Source organism: Eupeodes corollae, chromosome 1 (assembly GCF_945859685.1).
Source record: "Eupeodes corollae chromosome 1, idEupCoro1.1, whole genome shotgun sequence".
NCBI lineage: Eukaryota > Metazoa > Arthropoda > Insecta > Diptera > Syrphidae > Eupeodes > Eupeodes corollae.
In genome coordinates this window covers 52,364,081-52,392,054 of record NC_079147.1, presented here as the reverse complement: position 1 = coordinate 52,392,054, position 27,974 = coordinate 52,364,081, and the positions used below count along the sequence as shown (strand labels likewise).

General features: G+C 35.1%; 1 protein-coding gene across 11 annotated transcripts in view; it reads right to left on the bottom strand.

Annotated features, from left to right (window-relative positions):
• LOC129938805 (F-actin-monooxygenase Mical) overlaps window positions 1-27,974 on the bottom strand; it is a 230,362-nt gene that overhangs the window by 126,805 nt on the left and 75,583 nt on the right. The gene's annotated exons all lie outside the window — the stretch shown is intronic.

Below are 27,974 nucleotides of genomic sequence, written 5' to 3'. Positions count from 1 at the left end.
CCTTGAGTCCATTCCTTAAATGGCGATGCTTCTATTCGCAAATGTTTTTGTTTGAGAAGAAAGTTGGCCACATTATGATGAGAGCTACTTTAGCTTCTTCACTCTTACGCTGAACATGTTTATTGAAGCTACCGTTAGCAGATATCAACACTCCTTGATATTTGAATACCCGTACTATTTCGATAGGTTGGTTGTTAAGGAACCACCTTTCTTCTCTCAATCTTCTACAACTCCGTGCCTCAAATACCATTATCTTTGTTTTCTTTATATTTATTTTAAGGTCCCAGATATTGCAGTTCGTTTGGACTCTATTGATTTGAAGCTGGAGAGAAGATGGGTTATCCGCAGCATAACCAAATCATTCGCGTAAAGAAGCACTTTTATACGAATATCTAAAAAACAATCTCCGGCGGTTAAGTTATCTGAAATATCATCAATGTAGAGGGCAAACAAGATTGGACTGACAATACGTCCTTGGGGAACACCTGCAGTCGTTTGAAACCAATTTGAAACCTCGGTAAAGCAAGCATACAACTTCTTTTTTGGATTAATTTGTTAGCAATACTCAATAAAGCAAAAATTTGGTCACGCATTAAAAAGCTCTCACGAAAACCAGCTTGAAACATACTTAAGCCATTGTTTGATTCTACCCAACTAATAAGTCTTTTGTATAGGATTCTGGCAAATACTTGTCTAATAGAATTTAATATTGAAATACCTCTGTAATTCTCAAGTAAGCTAGCATCACCTTTCCTTAATATTGAAGATATAATAGCTTTATTAAAGCTCGTGGGAATGCAAGCGGAATCGTACAAGTTGTTGTAAAAAGAAAAAAGTTATTACTTGTATTTTAAAGATGAGTTTTTTAGAAATTCAACGGGAATTCTATCAATTCCTGGGGACCTATTGTTTTTCATGTTAAAAAGAGCAAGTTCCAGTTCATCAAGGACTATTACCGAATCAAGCAAATTATCGATTGTGTCTGGGCAAGCGTAATAAAACAACGAGTGCAAGTCATCTTAAAATGTCAACAAGGATCGGAAATGAGATGCCAGAACTTCAGCTTGTAAAACACTTGAAGACATACGATTGCTTCCACTCAACTCCCTTACATTATACCAAAAATTCTTTGAATCCTTACACCTTTCTAAGCTGGTCGCTAAATTAAGTATGTAATTAAATGCTTGTATATTTTGTTAGCTTCGAGATATGCAGACTTAAAGTGGTCTAAATTAAATCTTCTAAGCTTTCAGTTTTCATGAGTCCCTCCTTCATTGAATTAGTAATTTTATTTTGGATTCTTCAATACAAGTAGTATTGGATGGGTGTACCTCAGGACTCTGTCTTGTCACCAACACTTTTTCTCATTTTTGCTATAATGATCTCCTGTCTGCAACTTCTAATCCAATAAATTGTTTCGCTGACAATTGTATCCTCAGCTTTTCATATTCGTTTTTAGACTCACATCCACAAAGCTAGAAATTTTTCTTACCCTCTTGCGACAGTTATTTCATCCATCTGTCAGATTATAATTGTCATAAAATGTCAGAGTTTTCTATCTATAATAAATTTAACGGTTAAAGGTTGAACGAATTTCGTAACTCCGTTGGTAAAGGTTGAATGATTTCTGTAATTCCGTTTTTAAAGATTGAACGAATTCTGTAATTTCATTGTTAAATTTTGGGGATTGAGAAATTTTACAGGTCAGTATGTTCATGCCCTTAAATTGACCAGTTTTGTTACAGTTCTGAAATTTATTTATTTTTTGAATAATTCGTGTAAAATCAAATTTTGACATTGACACTTAAAAGTACTAACCTTAGTTAACTGTCAAAATATTTGTAATACAATTATAAGATAATGTTTTATCTTGTATCTGTGTAGTGCGTATTCAATGTCTTACACTGAATTTTCAAGTTCAAGGTCTTAACTTATTGTTACTATTAAAATTATATAGCAAAATATCATCAGCTGAAAAGTCGTATCTAAAGGTGCGCCAACATTTAAGTGTTTATTGAAATAGTGATAAGTTATCAATTTTTAAAATGTTTAACTTTAAACTAGATATTTTTTATTTTATAAATTACTTCATTACATACAAATTCAATTAAAACAATCTGAATATTGATTTTGTTTGCGATAATATTTATTTAGATGGTAAGGTAGTAAATAAAGTAGATTGTTTTTTATAATTGAAATTATTCATTGTTGGAATTTGTGAAAAACATTTTGTCCAGATTGAAAGTGGCGCCTGTTAAACAATGTTTAACTTTTTTAACAGAATATTGAGCGAACAGCACTTTTTTCATTTCTTGATAACTGCTTAGCTATCAATGAAAATGGTGATACAAGCTTTTAATGATTGCCATCATTGATATCTGTTTTGCAGCGTTTGTCGATATCTCGACTTTGATCTGGAAGACTGAAGTATTTGTGAAACATCAAGTGTAAAAGAAAACAAACCTGCACGTACTCCAGCATTCGTTTTCGAGCCATCAGTATCTATAGATAATGTCGGTTTTCCTCAAAAACGCACCTCTGTCTTCTAACTCATACTCTCAACTCCCCGACGAAAAAGTGCAATATTTATACTGTTGTGATTGCTTCCAATAAACCCAACCACGCTTTTTTGGATGCGGCTTTGTCATTGGGACCTAACTTAGATAACAAGTCTTGAGCTATTCGTGCATTAAAGAGCGCCTCATGAACATCCGCATCAAGACTGAATTCGGCAACATTAGCCTAATATGCGCACACGCCCCCACAATAGAGAAGGATGATAACACAAAGGATATGTTCTTCGAGATCTTGGACAAAGCATATGAGCAGTGTCCTAGCTTCGATATTAAAACTGTCTTGGGCGATTTTAATGCCAAGCTAAGAAGGGAAGACAACTTTAGTGGAGAAAAACAGATAACAGACAATACTTCCGATAATGTTTTCAGGATCATCTATTTCCACACCTCAGCATCCACAAATGAACTTGAAGTTCTCCAGATCAATCTACCGTCAACCAGCTTGACCATATTACAATCGACTAGACACTTCCAGCATCATGTATGTCCAAATTTTTTGAGGAGCAAACATCGACACGGACAACTACCTTGTTGTAGCAAAGTTAGCACTTCGGGTTTCCAGACCCAGGATAAAACAGGGAGATGCTGGAAGAACACCTACAATCGCAAGAGATCAACAAATTCTTCTCCGACCGAGTCAGAAGTAAGCTCTCTCGAAGTTCTCTGCAGTCAACACAATGCATCGAGAACCAGTGGCAACATTGCTAAGATGCTGGTTGAAACCCTGTTCTTACCAGCCACCAACAAGAAATCTCTTTGAATGGGAAATGTTGGCAGGCAAATGCAGCACAACAACAGGCTAGCGGCACTGCATAGAAGGTCTAAAGCTGCTCACGAGCCCTACTTGTAGAAGAGGAGAGAGGAACTTTTCAGAAGGAAAAAGAGAGAGCATGGGAAGCGTGCGGTCGAAGATTTTGAGAGGTTCATAAGCAGAAATAAAGTTGAAAAGCTTTGTGAACAGGTGAAACGAAATTCACAAGTACATACACCTCAAAACGAAGGCGGCAAAGACGAAAGTGAAAATATCATAGTAGAACCGCAGTTAATGCCGAGCATATAGAAGAACCACTTCTGCAGACTGTATATCGGCGACGACGAACCGAATTCCGCTGTCAAGCATAATGATCCATTCAATATAAACGACGAAGCCAACAATCCCGTCTTTCCGACTTAGACGAAGATTGAAAGATTGCCATATCTAAACTGAAGTTTAACAAAGTTGCTGGGGCAGATGGCTTGAATTCCGAGCTCTTCAAAACAGCTGGAGATCATTTGGTTAGGAGCATTCACCAAATTATTTGTAAGAAATGTTCAGAAGAAAGCATTTCCGATGAATGGAGCCTCAGTACTGTTTGCCCGATTCTGCAAAAAGGAGACTCTCTAAACTGCATCAGCAACTAAAGAGGCATCAGTCTACTTAACATGGCTTACAAAATCCACTCTGCCATAATAAGCGAAAGTCTATCGTCAACAATATGATAGCTCCTTTACAGTGTGGTTCTAGATCAGGAAAGTCCACAGTCGATCAAATATTCACATTACGGCGGATCCTGTAAAAAACCCAAGAATATTCAAACTGACAACCACCATCTTTTCATCGATTCTGCTGGATGACGATGAAGATTTCGCGCTGCTCCATAAAGGTTAGAAACAACTTAACAGATCCCTTTGTATTGCGAAACAGTCGCCTATAATGGGTTAAGCGGTTGATGAGGCTACACAAAAGTACTTGATACCATCTAGAAAGGACCTACAACACCGACGTCTCAGTCGAAACTTCACCATCGACAGACGTAACTTTGAGGTAGTTTAGGACTTTGTCTACCTAGGCTCCGCTATGTACACAGAAAACAATATTAGCGCCGAGATCAAACGAAGAATTTGTCTTGCTAACCGCTGTTTCTTTTGGCTCAGAAAGCAATTGAGTAAAGCAAAGCCATTTCTGGTACAACCAACTTGATGCTATATAAGGCCCTCATCATTCCCGTCCTGCTGCATGGTGCACAAGCTTGAACTATGAGAAAAGCGGATGAAAACACTTTGAGTCGTTTGGAGAGAAAAGTTTTTTGTGTACTCTACGGTTCCGTATGCATAGAAGGAAAATGGGGGAGAAGATGAACGGCGAACTGTAAGGGCTCTACAGCGACGTAGGTTGCTGGGTCACGTAGAGCGCATAGAAACCGCAAAATCTTTGAAACCATGCTCACGGGACAGAGCAGTAGGGGAAGGCCGCAGATAAGGTGGCGCACACAACTTGAAAGTGACCTGACTCAACTTGCTCATGTAAACATACAATTTTCAAAAAACAAGACTATTAAAAAAAAACAATAAATATGGCTTAGTTTTGAGAATAATTTTGTAGCTCCTGATATTGAAGCCATATAAAGACTTGAGAAAATCAAATATAAAGTATTTAAAAGGTTTTTCAATTGGCTCCATGGCGGCCATTTTTTTTTTTTGATATCTGTCAAATGTTTTGTTTATTGATTGAACAGAACGTTTAAATGATTAAACTTTATTATCGAAATGAGTTTTCGTTAACGCAAACGTTGCACGCATTGCCTCATTTTACGGTAGACATGGTGGCCCTTGACAGTCGACTCATTAACGTTTGGTGGCTAAATTTGAGACGATTGGTTTAGTAAACAATCAACCAACACGTTCAGGGAACGCAAGATCGGCCAAGAACATCCGAGCAAGCGTACAGCAGAACCCGAGGCAGTCTATTCCTCACCGTGCACAAGAACTCTGCCTTTCGGGGCATTCACCCGTACAAGATCCAACTGACCCAGATGTTCAAAGTTCATGGCCATATACAAAGCTGTTTGTTCGCTGACTGTTCTTCGAAGCATTTGGAAGAGGGCACCGAATTTTGACCGAAAAATCATCTTTTTAGGCGACGTGAATTGGCCACCAAAGTCATGCGACTTTTTCTAGTGGGGTTTCTTAAAGTCGCAGGTCTATTCAAATACACCACAATCGACCGATATGCCCTAAAGGTGCATAACACAGGCCATAGCTCAAATTCAGCCGGATCTATGCAAAAGAGTCGTTGAAAATTGGAATTGGAAATTTTGTTAATACCTCACACACAACTTGTTTTATTCCATTTCAACTTCTACCAGCCCTTACTAAAAATTAAACTCCTTTATAAATAAGGATATACTGAAGAATTTAGAAAATTTGATGTAAGCTTTTAGGTATCGCTTAATAAGTTGCATCAAAAAAGTTGATAGAAGACTTGACTTACATATAAAGAAAAAAAATATCAAAACTTTCTCACGTACATGCTTATTCAAAACATGATTTCATATTCACGAATTCTTCCAAACAGAAAAAAAATATCAAACTATCTAAGATCTACCATTTGTCTATTTTTGTGAATCATCACTTTGACCAAGACTCAACTAGAATAGTTAACAAGCCCATAAAACAAAAGACAAATTACTTTGTTTTTTTTTTTCATTTAATTTATAAACATGCCTAAAACCTAACCTACATTACGATAGTTTCGTTTACTTTTTCGCCTATGTCTCTACTGCTCTACATAATGTCATTTAATGTCATGTCAAACCAGCGAAAGCAAGCATTACAAATGATTATCATACTTCCCCCCATCAAATCGTGTCATCGTCGCGGTCGGTCGTCGGGTGTCTCTGTCGTCGTTCTCATAGTCATACCTAACCTTGAACTGCAAACACTTAACTATAAAAATAAAAACAATTCCAAACAATAAATCGATAAAATTAATATATCTATCACAATCGCAACATGCGATACTTAACTCAAATATCGATTAATCAGACGATGCATTTCAGTAAAGCCTAAACAACGCTCATATCATTTGACAGTTGTGTTGAATTGCATACTTTGTTAACACGACCATATTGGATCAGAAGTTGTTTTATTTTTATACTTTGCATGATTAATTTTTGTCTATTCTTTTAGAGACATTGTCTAGGAAATGCGTTCGGAGATAGGTATAACGTGCACGAGTCGATATTACAGTTAACTCTCCGGTGCGGTATCACAAACGTCATTACCAACCATATACGCACAATCTAATATCATTTTTCATTGTTTTGATTGATATTGAAATGCGATTAAGGCTTCTTCCATTCCATTGTTTGATTCGAGAACTTGTCGTTTGGCATTTGGCCATCACAAAACAAAACAGCATTGTGATACCTACCTAACTTACTGTGCGATGAGACTGAGGCTTTATGTTTCTATCAAGTTTCAATATCATAACCGTTTTCTCTATACGTTTGTCCGTCAGAGTTGTCGCGTCGGATTTTTGAGAAACGAGGTGTTATGGATACATTCGATTGGTTACAACAATAAAACTCAATAGCACCACAATGTATCTTTTTTCAAATTAATTAACTTGTTTCACTAAAAGGAGGACGTCTTTTTATTTGAACGAAAGGAAATTGAGACGAAATAAAGAAAGAAAACAAAATGTCAAAAGCGTGTCGTTGTTGTCGTCGTTGACGTACGCCAAATTTAATTTAATTTTTCGAGGGAAATACTGATTTTTGAACTTTTCCCCACCATCACAAAATATTAGAAAGATATCAAGCGCCAATTTAAAGATATTTTAGAATTTATAATTCAGGAAGGCGCACATTTTTCTAGGTATACTTATGTCGATGTCGTTTGGTCGGTCGGAGGAATTTAAAGAATTTGATCTCCAACAAAAATAAAAACTTTAAGATTGTTTATTCGAAATTCAAACGTATGTATCTTTGTCTGTCGAAAATTCTAAATTTAGGAATATTTTCTTTTGAAATTTGTTTAAACAACAGTTTTTGGGAAGATACGTATTGTTATGATGGGGCAATGTTTTTTCCCCCATCATCATTGCCAACAACAATCAATTTTGTTGGTTCTCATCGTTGATGCAATTAAGCTTTACACACCTAACACGCTCTTGATTTATGGCCATTTTAATGAGTTGTAAAAAAAAAGTGTGATATTTTCTATTGTTATAGTTTTAGATATAAATTTTAAGGAAAAAAAAATTTAAACAAAACTGTGTTCAACAATAATTTATCTTTGAAACAGAAACGTCATGTGTTTTGTGTTGAACTAGAAAATCTATCTCAATTTTTGAATTCAACATAGTTAACATAAGTCGTAAGTTTACCATTTGTGTAAAAAGATAAAGCATGTTGCACATGAGCTACGAACTGCGAACTGTGGATGTTCGCATATTCTGACTTTTCTTTTACATGAGCTTTATTTCTATTCGCAGACAGCGACGAATTGTCAATTTATAATTACCCTTTTCTCCATATTTCCCTAAACTATGATCTTCCACACATAAACAAAACAATGTGGATGGTATGTGGAACACGAATAGAGTTTGACAGTTCGTAACAACCACACTGCAATTCGTAACTACCAAATTGTTTTTCCAAAATTTTCTTGCTTTAGAGAACAAAATGCAAATTTTATAATCCTAACATTAGTGTCAATTGGTTTCTTTTAATTTAAATGTGTTTTTGTTTGAAATTGACTCTTTGAAATGTGTTAAATCAAGTTTATTCTTCCATTCGTTGTTCGTTCTTATGTGCAAGGCCCTTAAGCATTATTCACATGAACACGACCAACGAATGAACGAATTTTCGTCGATTTTGACATTTCTTCCACATGAAAGTTTTTAATTCGTCGCGAATAAAGTTTGACTTTGACCACCGAAACCAAAACAAGAATTATTTTTCTAGGTTAAATACGCGCGATTATTTCATTCGTTGCGAGTGTGGATAATGTGGACCGCGAATAAAGTTTGACAGTTCGTATTAACTTCAATTTTTTTCGCGATGAATAAATTTGTTTTCTTAAATTTATTAATATATGATATTGAAAAGCAAAAGTATGCATCATAAATCAAATAGAAGCTATATTGCTATCGTTTTGTTAAGAATTTGTGTGGAAATATGTCTTCAAAAGTATATAAACTCACATTTTATAAGTCATTCGTCGTTCGTTGGTCGCGCTCATGTGAATGCTGCTTTAAGTCAAAGCAAAATTTTTCATGATCAATCATTTTGATTATCATGATAATTTAATTACTTATTCGTTAAACGTCATCGGTTTGAAATAAAAAATTGACAGATAAGGTGTGTGACAGATTAGACGTGTTCAGATTTCGGAGTTATTTTGGATGGAGAAATGGAGACCCCCCTCCAAAGCAAATGATACAAAATATTAGATACACGGCCATAGCTGCGTTTTAAGAAAAGCGCACACCAAAGAAATGTTCAATGGCGGGCGGTGAAGACAATTTCAAACTAAAATAACCTATTCATTTACATTGTTGGCATCATTTATTTCTAATGAAGCAAATCACTTTTGTTTACCAAAGGAGGCAAGCCATCTTATGGTTTCTTTTGAAATCACTGACAGGTCTTTCCCGCTCTAACATTGTGTCTGAGAATAGATATGAAAACCAAGAACAAAACGATTCGGTGGGCTAGCGGCACTTTGCAAAGCAAAAACAAAAGTGAGGTGAATTAATTTTGTTTTGACAGCTTAGCCTTTTTTTAAATTATTCAATTTCGCTATTTTTGAATTTTTGTTGTTCCTTTTTTCAATAAAAAGATCAGTTTTAAGCTTAATTTTTGTCGTCATTATGTTGTAATATCAATAATGTATAATTTTGTTTTAAAAAAAGCATGCTCAGCATCATTTTAATATAATGAATTCATTAATTTACAATAATCACCACGATTCTTCAACATTTCAGAACTCACCTGTGATTATTGTATCAAACATGCGTTTGAAGATTTATCAAATTAAGGGTGCAATGACTAAGTGGCAGAGCAATTACAATACCAATTTTGACATTTAACACAACATGAAAACGTCAAAAAATTATCCTGAATCCATGCACAACTTATTCAATCTATTACACAGACAGTGGGCATACTCCTTTTTACAATTAGTTTGTTTTTAAACGCGCCCATTAAACCTTCAAAATGAAGGAGTTTGATTGGTCTGAGGATCAAATGCTGGAATGTGTTCGGTTTTTACGCACACTTTCACACATTTAGTCCCAGTAGCTTGAATGCAAATCGAAATGTCAGTCTGAGATTCCTAATTGAACTCTTTTTGACTCTGCGTAATAAAATAAGCAATTTTTCGTTTAAATAACGTTGCGAAATATTGAAAATTTATTTATACAGTGTATTCCAAAAATTGCGTTATTCAGAAATATATTAACAATCTATGTAGATAATAGGTGATATTATGTTTGCATAAATTGAGTTTTATTTCATTTAAGCCGCTTTAAACTTTCATTGCTAATCGCGTTGCATTTTAGAACACGGATATGTATTTTTTGTACTCCGATATATTACCCGTGTTTAAAAACTTCAAGAAGGGGGTTTGTTCGTAGACTACTACATTAACATGTGGTCAACACCGCCTAAAGCTCGCCTCAATTCTTTATATATCTGAATCGAGTTGATTCGACTCGATTCCGATCAGGGGATCAGATTCACGTTAAAATTTGTGAAGAACCTATGTGGAGGAGTTGGTTTTACAGGTTTTCCATTATGGTCTGTTTGTTTTCATGTTTGTGTACAAAAAACATAGTTTTAAGAAACATCGAAACGCCAATTGCATTTTAGAAAGTACTGTCAAACTTTTTAAAGCCAATCCAACAACGCCCATATTCGACGGACCAAATTTGTACATGACCAAAACTTACGGCAAATAATACTTAAATGTCCCAAAGGCAGTAAAATTTGTTGGTAATTTGTAAAAAATATGAGGACTTCTTCCTCTTCCTCGGTTCCTACACTCGTTTTGAATGACACTCCATTTGTTAGCTCTTTAAAGAAAGCAAATCTCTTTGCTAGGCAGTTCGCCGCCAATTCAACGCTGCCAGTGAGTGTTATGACTCCGCCTGTACTTGAGCTAGTTAATGATTCTGAAGAGGTGTTCTTCATCGCTGTCAAAACCACGGCGTAAGCTTTTTCATCTGTCCTACTTTTTCAGGTCTCGTTCCGAGCGGAAGGAAAACAGCATTAGTCCAGCCTACTCCCAAAAAAGGCGAATCTTCCTCACCGTCTAATCACCGACCGATTGTACTTAGGTCCCTTCTTTCCAAGGTCATGGAAACGCTGATTAATTATCAGCTCAAGAAATATTTCGAAGATCGAAAGCTTCTTAATGACCGGCAATACGGCTTTCGTAGCAATAGGTCCACTGGTGATCTCATGGTTCATCTCACCGAACAGTGGAACAATTCTTTACATCGTTTTGGAGAAAGTAAGATTATTGCACTTGATATTTCAAAAGCATTTGATAGGGTTTGGCATCAGGCTCTCTTATCGAAAATGCGTGCCTTCGGTTTTCATGAATCCCTCCTTCATTGAATTCGAATCGTTCAATACAAGTTGTATTAGATTGATTCAAGTCTTAAAACCACAAAATAAATGCTGGTGTGCCTCAGGGCTCTGTTCTGTCTCCAACACTCTTTCTCATTTTTATTAATTATCTCCTGTCTGCAACATCTAATCCAATACATTGTTTCGCTGACGATAGTACTGCTCTTAGCTTTTCATATTCGTTTTCAGATTCATACCCTTCTTCATCGGATGAAGACTGCAACGACAAAATATGATAAGCTCATTAAATTCCGACCTAAACAACATTGTACAATGGGGAATAAGAAACCGCGTGGAATTTAATGCTTCGAAAACGCAATGCTGTCTTGTATCGTTAAAGCGAAATATATCCCCCTTGCCATTATCCATAAATGGCACTAGCATCGAGAGAACATCTCGATATTCTTAATATGTGTATTACCAACCACCTTTTGTGGAACGATCACATACGCGATGTCTTCAAAAATGCCGCAAATGTTTGGTTATTTACAAGACTTATATAAGTCCAAAGCTTGAGTAAACTTCCATATCTGGGCTTGTGCTCCTGCAACTTACTTAAGCCCCTTGGATAGTATTGAACGTCAATATAAACTCGAGTCCAACTTCGGTCGTACTGTCAAGTACAGAGATTCGTTCTTTAGCCGTACTATGCGAATGTGGAATGCCTTGCCACACTCTGTCTTTCCCGGCTATTGCAATATTCAGGAATTCAAAACCAATGTGCACCGACATCTCCTTTCAAACCCTCTCTCCCTTTCCTAGTGCTCACGCTATGTCTACATAATAAGGGTAGTATATCCCTTCGAGTGTGAGCTCATTATGAAAAAAAAAACTTGATCATTTTTAAATCTTCTTGTGCAGTGGAAACACCAAAAGATCTATTTTTATCTAAACTGAGATAAACTTTTGGTGGAAACACAGCAAAACTTAATTATCTCTTCTACTGTTTTCTCTTGCAAAACAAGCCCAGTAAGTCCATTTGTATTAACAAAACTAAATAATATCAACAGTAACAGATTGATATTTTTCTCCAATGGAAAACACATGATTCCAAATGCACAAATATGCAACGAACACAGCCATCGAGATACAAATGCAATATCAATCGTACCAACATTTGAAAACGAAATCACATAAGATCCATTCGAGACTCGTATAAATGTCAAAAACCCATCCATAGTAAGATTCTACTCTAACTTTTATCGGTAGTATTCATACTGCGGATATTGTTTTTGTTATTCGTGTAAAATCTTACCATACTATTGATAGCTTTTCCAACAAAACACGCGTAATAATTGTTTAAGGCTAACCGACAGTGCTTAGTAAAACTTATGGTGGAATATTTAAAAGCAAACCACCAACAATTATCCAATTTTTTCATTACATACTTTAAAAAAAAGTCTATTTCTAGAAATCACTTTAAAATTGATGGAAAACGAATTCTGTCACTAATGGGCAGGTTCAAATAACATAAGGGATTTCATTTGCAGTCAACTGCATTCCTTGATTTTCAAGTATCATACATTTCAAAGTCAGAACTTTCCTATACTATTGATAGATTTTCCAAATAAACATGGGTATTATATGTACTTGTGCATCATATTTCTGAACACACCTTATTTCAATGTCACAATGACGTTTGAATACGCGAAAATCCATTTATAATTTTCCACACAAAATTTTGACAGTTCATTTACCAAAAGATAAACACTTACAAATGGTAAAGTATTATTTTTCTCTGAATAACTTTTATGTGTTTTGTGGTGAAGTGAACTGTGCGTCATTTTTGACGGTAGACAAAATGGAGGATAGTTAGATGTCAAAACTATTTACTTCCTAAGGTAATTCCTTCAAAAGATGAAGAAAAATTAACAAAACTCTCATTGTTTTTAATTGCAATGTTGTTACTATATTTCACGCTTATATGGAAATTTAAATATCAAGTAATTGCGATTAACACCGCAATTGAACTCATGCACTATTAAATAGTTTTATGCCAATTTAAAATCACATTAATTAGAGACCCTGATATACTATTATAAAAAAAAATTAACTTATTAGTGCGCAATTGTGCGGAAATGTTTATTAAACAATCAAATTAGCTCACAAAAGTCTCCGTGAAGAAACAAAAGCAATATTAACAAACAAAGGTGACAGAGAGTCTTTCTCTTATCGCTATGAAAAGTATACGACATAAAAAAAAAAAACAATTCCTTTTTTGTCAGTTAATTAATTAATGAATGAATATTTTAAAACACAATCTCTTGATAATGTTTTTTTTATGGAATGAAGTGCACTTACTCATCATTGTCACATTTAATGCTCATACGAAAATTCAGCAATTCAGCAATTAAAAATGACGAACAATTCAATTAGTTTCCGTACAAACTTCCATATAAGTTCGAGTATTTGTACAAAAATTCAAAAAATAAAATGGAGGTAGAGAAATATTGCATCCGCTTTGTATCATTTATTCAAATATACGAACAACTATAATAATAATTATTACTATTCTCCTCGACAATGAAAAACACTATCATCTCAGCCAGAGCTGAGAGCAATGATGAAGATGATGATGATTTGATTACATTAAATTTCATTGTTGATCCCATAGTTGGAATAGAATTTGTAACTGGGAAGCTTTAGCTTGTTTAGTTAAGCCATGATCTTCATCATAGAGCGACGACTGCGACGACGAACGTTGCTATAAAAATGCACTCTCTAATGCCATATTATTACCAGTATAAGTCTCAATTGACCCTGGCCCCTGAAGTGTAATTAGTTCGAAGAACATTGAAATCGTAATGAGTCAGGAATGAGGAGAAGGAACATAAGGGGGGTAGAGTAAACAATTAAAATTAATTTAATTAAAATCAAAGAAAAAACGAAGATATTTAAAAACAAAACCTTAACAACTTAACAAGAGTTTGTATATGTTTTTATTGAATTGCTTGTTTCTTGAGATTTCTACGATTTTTCTAAAAACAACTTAACAACAATAATAACAACATCAGTATTTCGATAATTAGGTACTCTATCAATCATTCAATGTTATAGAAGTTATAAATCGTTTATTTTTTTATTTATTTGTTCAATACCATAAATAATTGGTTTCGTGTAATACAAATTTCAGCTTTTCCTTGTAAAAAAAAGATTCGTTTTGTAATTTCGAAAGTTACTGAAATTATCTGAAATAATGATTAAAACTAGACTTAATTTGTTTGAAAGTTCGATTACAGAGTATACCTAGAACAAGAGTTAGCAATATTAAATACTGGCATGCCACAGGGTTCTCTTCTGTCTCCGTTACTTTTTCTCATTTTTATTAAGGATCTCCTGCCAGAAACTTCCGATCCACTTAGTTGTTACGTTCACCGTTTCGTACCCTCTACTTTTGATATTCGTTTTAAGATAGATAGAATAGTAACTGGTGTGCCACATGGCTCTCTTCTATCTCCGATACTTTTTCTTATTTTTATAAAGGATCTCTTAACAGAAACTTCTCATGCTCTACTTTTGATATTCGTTTTTAGATAGCTAGAATAGATACTGGTGTCCCACAGGGCTCTCTTCTGTCTCCGTTACTTTTTCCCATTTTTATTAAGAATCTCCTGACAGAAACTTCCAACCCATTTACATGCTATGTTCACAGTTTAGTTCCCTCTTCGTTTGATATTCGTTTTTAGATAGATAGAATAGATACCGGTGTCCCACAGGGCTCTCTTCTATCTCCGCTACTTTTTCTCATTTTTATTAAGGATCTCTTACCAGCAACTTTTAATCGTTTTACCTGCTTCGCTGACATTTTCGTTTCCTCTTCTTTTTATATTCGTTTTTAGATTCACAACCCTGCTCCTTTAATGTGGATATTCAATGGCAATGTATGACAAAGGTCGTAAAGTTCTGACCTAGACAGGATTGCTAAATGGGGTTTAAAAAATCCTCAACTCAAAGATACTGAAAATCATTAGCAAACCAACATTTTGTGGAAGGGTAGTATGCGCGATGTCTTTAAAAATGCAGCGAGATGTTTGAGTTTTCTAAGGTGAGAAAAGAAGTTTTTCTCCCCCTCGGGCTGTTATCTGTATATAAGACTTATATATGTACATACGCCCAAGGCTTGAGTATAACTCCAATCTTTGAGCTGTTGCTTCTCAAACTTACTTACATAAGTCTTTGGGACAATTTTGAGCGTAGAACTTTTAAATTGATTGGTAAATATATCACCGTTGAATAATTTCCGCCGCTTGAACACCGTCTTAAAGTTTCTTGTGTTACCCTTTTTTACCGTTACTTCAACGGATTATGCTAAAATAAATTAACTAGTTGCAATTCTCCCCTCAAGCATTCTAACCGTAAAACTCGAGCCTCCAGGAATACCCATTAGTTTACCCTCGAGGATAAGTTCGGACGTATTGTAGAAAGTATAAAGTTTCGTTCTTTCTCCGTAATATGGAAAGTAAAATGATTTGCCACACTATTTCTTTCGCAGTCACTGTAATATACAGGAATTCAAAACCAATGTGTACCAACTGTTCCTTTCAAGCCCTTTCTCTTTTTTCTAATGCTTACACTGTGCATTTTCATAGTAAAAATAAAAAAATTAAAAAGTTAGGTGGCTGAACATTCCGTTGAGAACCAGGGCCTGCGACTTACATCTCTCAACCATTCCTGTTTAAGAGTAATGTTGTTAGGGAACGGCTAATTTGAGAAAGCACTATAAGCTAATTTGACCAGAGCCAAGCCTAGAAGAGCTATCTGCTTTATTTATGAAACACACCTGAGAACAGAACTGTCAAAAGTTTCTGAATTGTCCATCTGTCTTTTACATATCACACGAAACAAATGTGAATTTTTATGCCATTAGCTAGGACATTCTATTCTGAGCTTACACACGGCTATCCAAAATATTCCGAAAAAGGAAACACAACCCAAACGCTCTGATATGTTTGAGCTAACAAATGGAACATAGATCTACTTTTGACAGCTCTGTTCTCTGCATTGACAACAGAATTGCTGCCTTCAGCATCAGCATATAAGCCAAGCCTCAGCACGTCAAGTTCGCTATATGAACACAATTTAATCAGAGCTATCTGATTTATTTCTGAAACACACTTGATAACATAACTGTCAAAAGTTTCAGAATTGTCCATCTGTCTTTTTCATATCACACGAAACAAATGTGAATTGTTATGCCATTAGCTAGGACATTTTATTCTGAGCTTATACATCGCTATCCGAAATATTCCGAAAAAGGAAACACAACCCAAACGCTCTCATATGTTTAAGCTAACAAAAGGAACATAGATCTATTTTTGACAGCTCTGTTCTCTGTATTGACAACAGAATGGCTGCGTTCAGCATCAGCATAAAAGCCAAACCTTAGCACGTCAAGTACGCTATATGAACAGAATTTAATCAGAGCTTTCTGCTTTATTTCTGAAACACACCTGAGAACAGAACTGTCAAAAGTTTCTGAATTGTCCATCTGTCTTTTACATATCATACGAAACAAATGTGAAGTTTAACTCCATTAACTCAGACATTTTATTCTGAGCTTACACGCCGCTATCCGATATATCCCGAGAAAAGGAAACACAACACAAACGATCTGATAAGTTCAAGCTAACAAAAGGAACACAGATGCAGATCTATTTTTGACATTTATGTTCTCTGCATTGACAACAGGATGGCTGCGTCCAGCATCAGAATATAAGCCAAACCTCAGCACGTCATGAACGCTAAATGGACAGAATTTAATCAGAGCTTTCTGATTTATTTCTGAAACACACTTGAGAACTCTCTTGACAACAGAATGGCTGCGTTCAGCCTCAGATCAGTAGGTTATCCGGATACATTTTTGATAGAGTTTTACTTGCACAAGATCATCTAACCTAAGGTATTTTGGCTTTGAGAAAAAAAAAAGAAATCGTAAGCTCTTCAAGAAACTAAGTATGGTTGAATTTGAAGGAATCTAAAATTGTTTTAATTTTTTTGGGACGAATTTAGTGAATTATTAAAACCATCCATTGACTATTTTATTTTACAATAATTGTTGGACCTCAAAATTTGTCATCTTTTAGTATACAGCTGGATGTTTTATTTTTGCATAAATTCATCTATCTAAGATAGCTTATCTAATACCAAATTGAACGCATCCAAAGACAACCAAATACTTTTTTTTTCAGTTTGTTTTAAATGTCAAAATTAAAGTGTAACTTCAACCGCTTCGGTATCGGCATCCATACTCAACATACACATAATTTTCTTTCATCAACCAGCATCATTTCATTTTTCTCGCTGAAAACATTCAGGAAACTACCGCTTTATTGGCATTTCTCTTCGCAAACAACTTCGACATGAGATTATTTTTCTGCTTTTTTCTTTTCTTTGAACAATAATAATAATAATATAATTATATTTATGTGCTCAACATGATGATGAAATTGCCACAATCAGTGTATACAATGTGCTGTGCTGTGCAACCAGGTGTTTGTGCGATTCGTTCCTTCATTCTGAGTGTGCAAATGCAAATCGTTGTTGTTCATCATTGCACCAACATCAATGGCACCATCCGGCCGAAGCTGCTGTTGCTGAATGCTGCCACACATAACCTTATCGAACGGTGGTGGCGCGGTGTTCGCTGAACAAAAACAAAAACAAACAAAAACTAAAAAGAAAAATTGTGCGCGTGCCTTTCATTTCTCACAGTCGACTGGCAAATGTTACAGCCCAGTTATGAACTGTACAGTGTACACACAGCCTAAACATATTTCCTTATAAATCCCGACAACAACAACCAAATTCACCCATCGTTGGTCGTCCAAGGTTGCCTCAGCTGCACCACACAGGCAGGCTAGCAGCAGGCAGGCAGGCAGTAGGTAGCACATAACAAAGGGAGCAGTCAAGCAAAATCGAATCCCAAGTCGAATCTATCGCAGATATAGGCACTGTACTCTATGAGCAAACCAACAATCTGCAACGAGCACAACTCAATTGAATAGAGTACAAGAAGTACCGTCTCTATAAGCACCTCTGTTGCCAAAGAGACAGGTGAATCCTCATCCAGCAATAGCAATAGAAACAGCAACAGCAAGGCAACCAATTGAAGCCCAACCAGCTTCACGCTTTCACTTGGTATAAGGTACTTTTTTTGTGTGTGCTGCATTCCTTTGATTTCTAGACTCGGATCTGGTGCCTCGCTCCAAAATGTGTTGGCATTTTATTTGAAAGAAGTGTCCAAGAGGAATATCTAAAATTTCTACACAACTGGAAGAATTTCCAAACCACTTTCTGAACAAAATCACAAAAAAAAAAATACTCCGACTCTGAATTCGTTAGGGTTTAACGATTATGTCCCTAAGAGCCTGCGATCTAAGACAGAAATAAACTACTTCTTTTTTGCCATTCTAAGCTTTTATTTTTCTTCTTTTCCATCAGAGTGGCAGAGCCCATTTTTCCATATTATATGAAGGTACTTCCCGTCTGTCCCCTCAGTTAGGAATGGAAAATTTTATTTTAAAAACGAGGTCAAAGGAAAATCCACCAAGCATATGGCACAAAAGATAATTTTATACTCATCGCCATCGCATCGCCATCGTACAAAAAGGCGATAGAATGGGATATTGCATTATTATCCATTTGCTTCGGATCGGATCGAATGTTCCCAAACCCAACCATCTCATATACCCACTAGTTTATGTGCGGTGGCTGCTTTTGCCTTAGCTTAGCTATGGGCTATCTTCATTTTTCTATATTATTGACGATAGAGATGGGCTCGACAGTAAAGGGGGTTTGGGGATATATAATTGAATATTTTTTTATGATATTTTTATGGCTTGATTGCATAACGGTTTATCGTGGAAAAATGGTCATTGTGCATTTTTATAGTTCACGATAGGCATTATGATTAATGTAAATTTACTTGAAGATACTTTGTTTTATTGTTGTTGTATTACTTGAAAATGAAAAGCGTTTTGAGGTATCGTAACGGTTTGTAGGTATAATTTCACACTTTTTTATTAAATTGATGATAATTGATTTAGGAATCCTGTCTTCTGGTAGATGATTTTGTAATATTATGACGTTTTGATTTTGACAGAAGAGTTTGAATTTCTTAATTAAGCTTTTTAAATATTCATTTTTTAAGAAGTTTTTGTCTTAACACAAAAAGGCTTATGCGGAGTATCTTAGTATACGCTTTTTTTAAAGAAACAATTTCCACAATTTTTAATAGGTCAGATTCATGGATTTTTAAACCAAGCGTCACTTATTGACATCTTTGAGTCACACATTTCAAACGTCAAATTGAAGTTTTTTGCTAATTGTTAAGGTGGTTGTTTAGGACAAAAAAGATTTAACTTGCGGTGTGTGCCATTGTTTGCAAGTTCTTGAAATGGGGCATAGAATTTTGAGCTTTCTTTCATAGGCTTTGCTGTGCCATCGTTTGATCAAATTTAGCAGAATAGTGTATTGTCAAACTTCTAGTCTTACCACGCAATTACTTGAACCTAATGAGTTGCAGATTTGTTTTGTAAAAAAAGAGATTTTATATAACCCAAACATTTTCCCTTAGTTAATTTTTAATTTCAAATTTCGGAACACGTATTCCTACCTGTCAGTTTTCTTTCAATGATCAACTCTAACCTCAAATGTTTGATTTCGACCAATGACAAAAATTTTCAATAAAAGCTGTAATTAACCTGTCAACAAAATTCCAATGATCGGTTTCAATGAAAACCGATGATAGCTATAACTGGCTTCTTAATTAATTTTTTCGTTTTATTCGAGGAGAAGAAAGAACGTGCTTGCCCGGTTTTTACGTGGATAGGAGTAAACACATTTTCAAGTTTTAAAATCTTTCTCTTAACAAAATTGGTTATTGTGGATTAGGCTAGTTTGGAATTTTGATTCTTTTTAAACGATTCTAATTTCCTCATAATTTTTTTTTCTATTGGATGGTGTTTCTTGTTAAGACTGAATGCGTTCATTTTTGTTCAGACGAATACTGTTACAGAAAAATTACAAACAAAACAATTATGACTTCAAAAAAATCCAACAAATTTCAGCTTTCCTATGACGTGCACTAATTTCGGAGTAGAGTAAAATATTTAAAGTGGGGAGAAGGCTAAGGAGTAGTTTTATTAAAGTTTATAAAAATACTCCTGTTAGCGTTTTTTTTGTTGTTGTGTTTTTTTTAGAAGGTGAAAATCAGTGGCAATATCGCCTTGCAGCTATCAGAGATGCCGCCTCTGAAGTGCTAGGTTTTACACAGCCACAACAGCGAAACCACTGGTTTGACGACGAATGCTGGCAAGCGAACGCAGCTAATCATACAAAACGGCGCTGTACAGAAGGACCAAAGCTGTTCGCGAGCTCTACGACCAGAAGAGGAGAGAAGAACACCGGCTTCTTAGATGAAAAAAAAAGCGATCGAGGAGATAGAGGGATGTCAGAACAGCAATGAGGTTCGTAAATTTAACCAAAAGGTAAAAATAACCTCCCAAGGGTACCAGGACCAGCCACGAACAGAAACCTGTAAAGATGATCAGGGGAACATCGTAGTGGAACTGCAGTCTATGTTGAGAATATGGAAAGACCACTTCTCCAAATTATATAACGGCGATGACGAACCGAATTCCGCTATAAAAGTGACAGAACCACACAACCTCGGCAACGCAGATCAACAATTCCGCCTACCCGACCTTGACGAAGTGAAGATAGCTATATCTAAACTTAAGTCACACAAAGCTACTGGGGCTGACGGCATCGCTGCCAAACTATTCAAAGCAGCGGGCGATGACTTGGTAGGGAGCATGCACCAACTCATCTGCAAAATATCGTCGGAAGAAAGCACGCCCGATGAGCGTGCTCGATACATAAGAAAGGAGACCCTCTAAATTTCGCCAACTATAGAGGCATCAGTCTCCTTAACATTGCGTATAAGATCCTCTCTGCCGTATTATGTGAACGTCTGAAGCCGTTCGTCAAAAACCTGATTGGTCCTTATCAGTGTGACTTCAGACCAGGAAAGTCTACTTTATACCAAATATTCACACTACGGCAGATCTTGGAAAAAACCCCGGAGGTTTAAATCGATACCCCCCATCTCTTTATCGGTTTTAAAACCGCATACGACAGCCTCCATAGGGAAGAGCTCTACAGAGCAAAGTCTAGTTTTGGCATCCCTGTCAAACTTATCCGTTTGTGCAGTATGAAGATGGAGAATGCACGCTGCTCTATCAAGGTCGGAAAAGATTTGATGTCAAAAAAGATTTTAGACAAGGCAATGCACTGTCATGCGACTTCTTCAACATCGTTCTGGAAAGAATTGTGCAAAACTCAACCGCCAACACTAGAGGCACAATCTTCCAAAGATCCATCCAATTACTCGGATACGCAGATGATATTGACATAATTGGAAGATCAAAGCGTGATGTCAGTGGAGCGTTTTTGAGCATTGCGACGAAAGCGAAGAAGATGGGTTTAGTGGTCAATGAGGGCAAGACCAAGTATATGCTGTCATCAAAAAAGGACACTGAACGACGACGTCTTGGACAAAACGTCACCATGGACAGCTATAACTTTGAGGTAGTTAAGGACTTTGTCTACCTAGGCACCGCTATAAACACAGACAACGACACCAGCGCTAAAATCAAACGAAGAACAACTCTTGCAAATCTCTGCTTCTTTGCACTTAGAAGGCAATTGAGAAGTAAAGTCCTCTCTCGAGCATCTAAAATCACCATCTATAAGACACTCGTCATCCAAGTTTTCATTTATGGCGCTGAGGCCTGGATCCTTTCAAAGAAAGATCAGAGCGTCTTAGGATGCTTCGAGAGAAAAATTCTTCGGGTGATTTTTGGTCCCGTACGCATAGATGGAGAATGGAGGAGAAGATATACCGACGAACTGTACGGGCTGTACAGCGACTCTGACCTAGTTAGCAGAATTAAAGTCCAACGGCTTAGAGATCATGTAGAGCGGATGGACATCAACGCTCCAGCCCGGAAGGTCTTCGAATCCAATTCCGAGGACGGCGCAGTAGAGGAAGACCGCGACTCAGGTGGCGCTCTCAGGTGGGTGAAGACCTCAACTAACTTGGCGTGCGAAACTGGAGACAGCTAACTAGGGACCGAGCTGGTACCTGATACCTATACAAGCATTCCACCTTAAAGTATGATTAATTGATTATTGATTTTTTTTTTCATTTCTGGAAGCACTCATCGATCGCATTAAGAAATTTTACATTGCAATCATTGTGAATATCACATCGATTACAGAATACGATGGGTAGGGTTCTTAGGCAGTCAAATGTCAATTTTGACATTTTTATCATATTAAAAATGTCAAAAACAAGTAAAAGACGCGTTTTATGGGAATATAATGTAAAGTAAGACAGATCAAGAGGTGTTTGGGAAATAACTATACATTTAGTCTTTAAAGAATTAAGTTGTAGCCAATTCTGAATCCTTTCAAGATCCTCATTGAAGCATTCAATCTAGTGTTTAAATAAACCGAGGGAACAATTTAAGTAAACCTGCACTTCATCGGCGTACAAAGCTTAGGAACAAAATTTCATTGAGTTTGGAATTGAATTAATGTACATTGAAAACAACAATGCACCAAGAATGGTGCCTTGCGGAACACCAGTTAAATTCGGAAGGAAATTTGACAGCTACCCATTTATTTCAACAGCTTGTGATCTACCTGTAAGGTATACACAAATTAAGGTTGCTGCCGCAGAAGAAAAATGAAATTCATTAATAAGTTTACTGCGTAATAATGTCACAATACAATCAGCATACCTTTTGTACATCGTGCTATGTTTTCACTTTATTCACATTTCAAAATAAAAGTTAAAGACGACATTTGAAGTCTGACACATTATTGCTCCAACCATTTGGAATTTTGTCAATATTATCAAAATTGTGTTCTAAATTTAAGAAAGATAAATTTTAATTATGATATACTCCAATTTACAAAGCAACATTTTAAGTGGCGTCCAACAATTAAATAAAAATAGAAATCCTATAATGTCAAATAACAACATTTCAAATTGTAATACCATAATAATTGAATAATGAAAATTGACTCATGTAAAATGTAAATGTCCTATTATTTTTCGTTTCGAGCTGTCAAACAGAACCCGACCAATGAGATCGCTCGTTTTATCTCTCAATAGAATAACTCGTTGTGATAGAAGTCGAAAAGAACAGTCAATTTTCATTCTTTTGAGGTATTCTTCCCTATTGTATGTAAAATAAAGAAAAGAATAAACTTTTTAGAGTAATAAAAAATGAAGTGTGTAAACAAAATGTTTTGAGGCGAAAAGACGCATGAGAGTTGCAACTCTACATATTTTCCCAATAGTCAACTCATTGGAATATTGGAAATAGTGCATTCAGCACAAAAGTTTTCAGTAGATTTGTTGAAATTTACAAACTGAGCTGATTTTTCTTGTAAACATTGTCTTTAAATAAGTAATAATATCATAATAATTGAAAAAGCAACTGTGAAAGTTATAATCGGTTAAGGAAGGAAGCATTGACATAAAACAAAATACAAACATTTCATATGCAAAATGTAAACGTCATATTCAGCAGGGATATAACTCGCTTTAGTTTTTCAACTGTCAATATTATTGGAATATTGAAAATAGTGCGTTTAGCCTAAAAGTTTTTATTTTTTGGGGTAGTTTTGAGGTTATCTACTTAAACGTCAAATAAAAACAAAGTATTACTTAAACAAGGCATTTCCGAGACTAACAACAATACTTTTCTCTTGATTTTATAATAATAGAAGAAATTGTTTTGAAAGTTATCATCGATTATCACGGACCAGATGTAGATAAACCTTATCTTATATTTAATTCCCCTCCAACACTCGTATAGGTTTAAAAGTCACTCGAACAAACAAAGCATTTATATATTAGTTTAAGATAAGTCTAAACATTCGAAATAGAAATCAGTGGGGCTAAATGATATCGAATGACACATTCTTCTTATAAAACTGTATTTGAACAAGTCAAATCTGATTACGACGGCAGATAAATTTAATTCAACTGCATTTGAGGGTGGGTGCAATTAGCACGATTCGAGAATGTCTGTTTCTGACTCACATTTCCTTTACTATAGGTACATATACTCGTATCGAACGGAAATAACATTTCCAATTCTTTTATAAGATTTGCAATTAAATGCTTTTCTTTTTCTTCGTTTTCTCTACTTTCAAAATTGAAGAAGTAATCATCCCAGGAGAGAACTGCTGATGCACAAACTCATTATGTTTGCACCCTTCTTGTTATTTGTACGTTTCAAGTTCCTTTTTGCAGTTATAATATTTTGCGAAAAATAATGTGCACAGCACACACAAAAGAAAAACTCCTTTCAAAAGGAATTTTTCTTCAAAAATCAACTTAATCCTACAAAAATACAACTTTACTTTCGTTGCATGCGATCTCGGGTCGTTTCGTTTCGATAACACACCCCAATGGCCGTTTTCTAAATTTAGCTTCTGACGTTTACATGGGTAGTTGATGAAAGTGTAGACTTTTTTTCTCCCGCATTTACTATACGGATATAGTACATAATATGGATTTTCCTTTCTTCATGGTATTTATGTTTTGTTCTTATTGTCACAGCAGGGGAGACAAAATACATAAATGTACATATGTACACTATATAAGTCTTTTTTAAATGATTTTTGTTGTTATTTTTATTTTTGCTGTTTTAAGATTGCAAAGTGTGGAGCAGTTACAGAATTCTTGCTGTCATTCAAGCTGTCAGATAAAGAGTTTGTTTTTGTTTTGTTTTAGAAAACATCAACGCTATAAACTCGGGATGTTTTTGTTCATCTTTATTTTTTATATCTTTCTTGTGTCTTGTGTGTAGGGCAGCATTTTATGAAAAGTGAAATGAATGAATTTCATTGTATGGAAAAATGTCATCATAAAAGTTAATGACAGGTAAATTCTCTCCTTTTCTACGCAAATTTCGTCTAACTTAACAAAACGGGAAAAACAAAAAGAATAAACAGGTTATTCAGTGTGTAATTTGCTCACTTTCAGAACTACCAACTATAATTGTCAGGAAAGAACTAAAGTTGTCGGCTGAGAATTATAATAAAACGTAAGTCGTGCCTATAACTAGAAACTGTTTCGTTCGAAGAGTAAAACAGCTCCTTAGCAGCAGGACTATAAAGTCATGAACTAGCTGCATAGCTCAATTTAGGAATAAGTGTAGCCTAAAATCGGTATGAAAAAAGTTGCTCAAATAATATACCACTTAAAAACTATATAAAAAATGCTCTGTTAATAATCGCCAAAGTTAAGATTGGGACTATTTTTAGCCCAACTATTATTATATTTATCAAATAAATAGCTCAATTTCCAATAAATAGCCCAATTCCTGATTAATAGCTTTATTTCAGATAAATAGTCTAATCTAGCAAGCTTAGCCGACCCCCTAAAAGTAAGACTGACATTTGGGTGAGAAGTTTTTTTGTTAATATTTTACTAACAACTATAATTGTCAGGAAAGAACTAAAGTTATCGGATGAAAATTATAATAAAACGTAAGCCGCCGTGCCTATAACTACAATCTGCTTTCGTTCGAACATTAAAACAGCCCCTTTGCAGCAGGATTACTTAGTCATGAACTAGCTTGAAAACTCAATTAAGGAATAAGTGTAGCCTAAAATAGGAATAAAAAAGTTGCTCAAATAATATCCCAATTAAAAATTGTATGAAAAATGTTCTGTTTATAATCGCCAAAGTTAAGATTTGGGCTATTTTTAGCCCGATTTCCAATAAATAGCCCAATTTACAATAAACAGCCCAATTTTAAACAAATAGCCCAATTTCCATTAAATAGCCCAATTTACAATAAATAGCCTAATTCCTAATAAATACTTTAATTTCAGATTAATACTTAAGATTTGGGCTATTTTTAGCCCAAATATGATTGGGATGTCATAATATATCTTTGTTCGGCAATTTGGGAGAATATAGCCCAATTTCCAATGAATAGCCCAATTTACAATAAATAGCCCAATTTCCAATAAATAGCCCAATTCCTGATAATTAGCTTTATTTCAAATAAATAGTCCAATCTACCAACCTTAGCAGACCCCTTGAAAGTAAAATTGACATTTGGGTGAGAAGTTTGATTGTTAATATTTTACTAACAACTATAATTTTCAGGAAAGAACTAAAGTTATCGGATGAGAATTATAATAAAACGTAAGCCGTGCCTATAACTACAATCTGCTTTCGTTCGAAGAGTAAAACAGCTCCTAGCAGCAAGATTACCAAATCATGAACTAGCTGGAAAGCTCAATTTAGGAATAAGTGTAGCCTAAAATCGGATGTTCTGTTTATAATCGCCAAAGTTAAGATTTGGGCTACTTTTAGCCCAATTATGTTTGGGATGTCATAATACATTTTTGTTCGGCAATTTTGGAAAAAAAAATTGCCGAATTTTCAATAAATAGCCCAATTTACAATAAATGGCCCAATTTCCAATAAATAGCTTAAATTACAATAAATAGCCCTATTTCCAATAAATAGCCCAATTTCTTATAAATAGCCCAATGTCTGATAAATAGCTTTATTTCAGATAAATAGTCCAATCTTACAAGCTTAGTAGACCCCTTGAAAGTAAGACTGACATTTGTGTTAGAAGTTTGTTTGTAAATAAAAATGTTTTGCTTTTCAGTGTGGGAAACTGAAGGTAAAGGTTAATGCCGTAAAGTTTCAGGTATGAAATTAATGACAGCAGGAAAACTAATTTGTTGCTTTGGGTAAATTTACGTTCTAAAAATGACAGTTAAATGAAAGAAGAGTAAAACAGCACCTTAGCAGCAATATTACCAAATCATGAACTAGTTGGAAAGCTCAATTTTAGAATAAGTGTATTCTGAAATCGGAATAAAAAAGTTGCTCATATAATATACCTACCAATAAAAACTGTATACATAATATTCTGTTAATAATCGCCAAAGTTAAGATTTGGGCTATTTTTAGCCCAAATATGATTGGGATGTCATAATATACTTCTGTGTGGCAACTTGGGAAGAAATAGCCCAATTTCCAATAAATAGTCCAATTTACAATAAATATCCCAATTTCTGATAAATAGCTTAATTTCAGGTTAATAGTTAAGATTTGGGCTATTTTAAGCCCAATTATGATTGGGATGTCATAATATACTTCTGTGCGGCAACTTGGGAAAAAATAGCCCAATTTCCAATAAATAGCCCGATTAACAATAAATAGCTCAATTTCCAATAAATAGCTCAATTTCCAATAAATAGCCCAATTCCTGATAAATAGCTTTATTTCAGATAAATAGCTAGAGCATGCTCAGCAGACCCCTTGAAAGTACGAAAGCCGTATAGTTCTAGGTATGAAATTAATGACAGCAGGAAAGCTAATTTGTTGCCTTGGGGTAAATTCACGTTCTAAAAGTATGACAGTTCAATGAAAATGCGGTCTCTTATATTTATAACAATTGGAAGCAATATGCTGAACTTTTGTTTTTGACAGTTAGGTATGACATATTGTGTTTTATAAAGGTTTTTCTTTTTTAACAATGGTATGATCATATTGGTGATTGGACAGAATAAATGAATCACATTATTGTTTTATTTATTTGCTGACTTTACGTAAAATACAAATTGTGAAAAGTTAAAGTCTCCATTCCGTGATTTTAGCTTTAGCAAATAGTTAAGGTAAATCATTCGTTAAGCTTAGTAAATTACTAAAAATGGCGTTTAAAATTTTGCGCCATTCTCTTAAATAAGTAAACTAAAGGAAAAATTCAAAACAGACAAGTTTGAAAATAACACAAACTTAAAAGTAACTGTCAACTTGACAAATGTCAGATTGTTATCTGTCTTAGTTGTCACTTTTTATAGAACAATGAACCTGGGGTACATGTACATTCTAAGAGAGTGCCAGTTGAATGCAAATGCAGTCTCTTTTATTCATATCAATTGG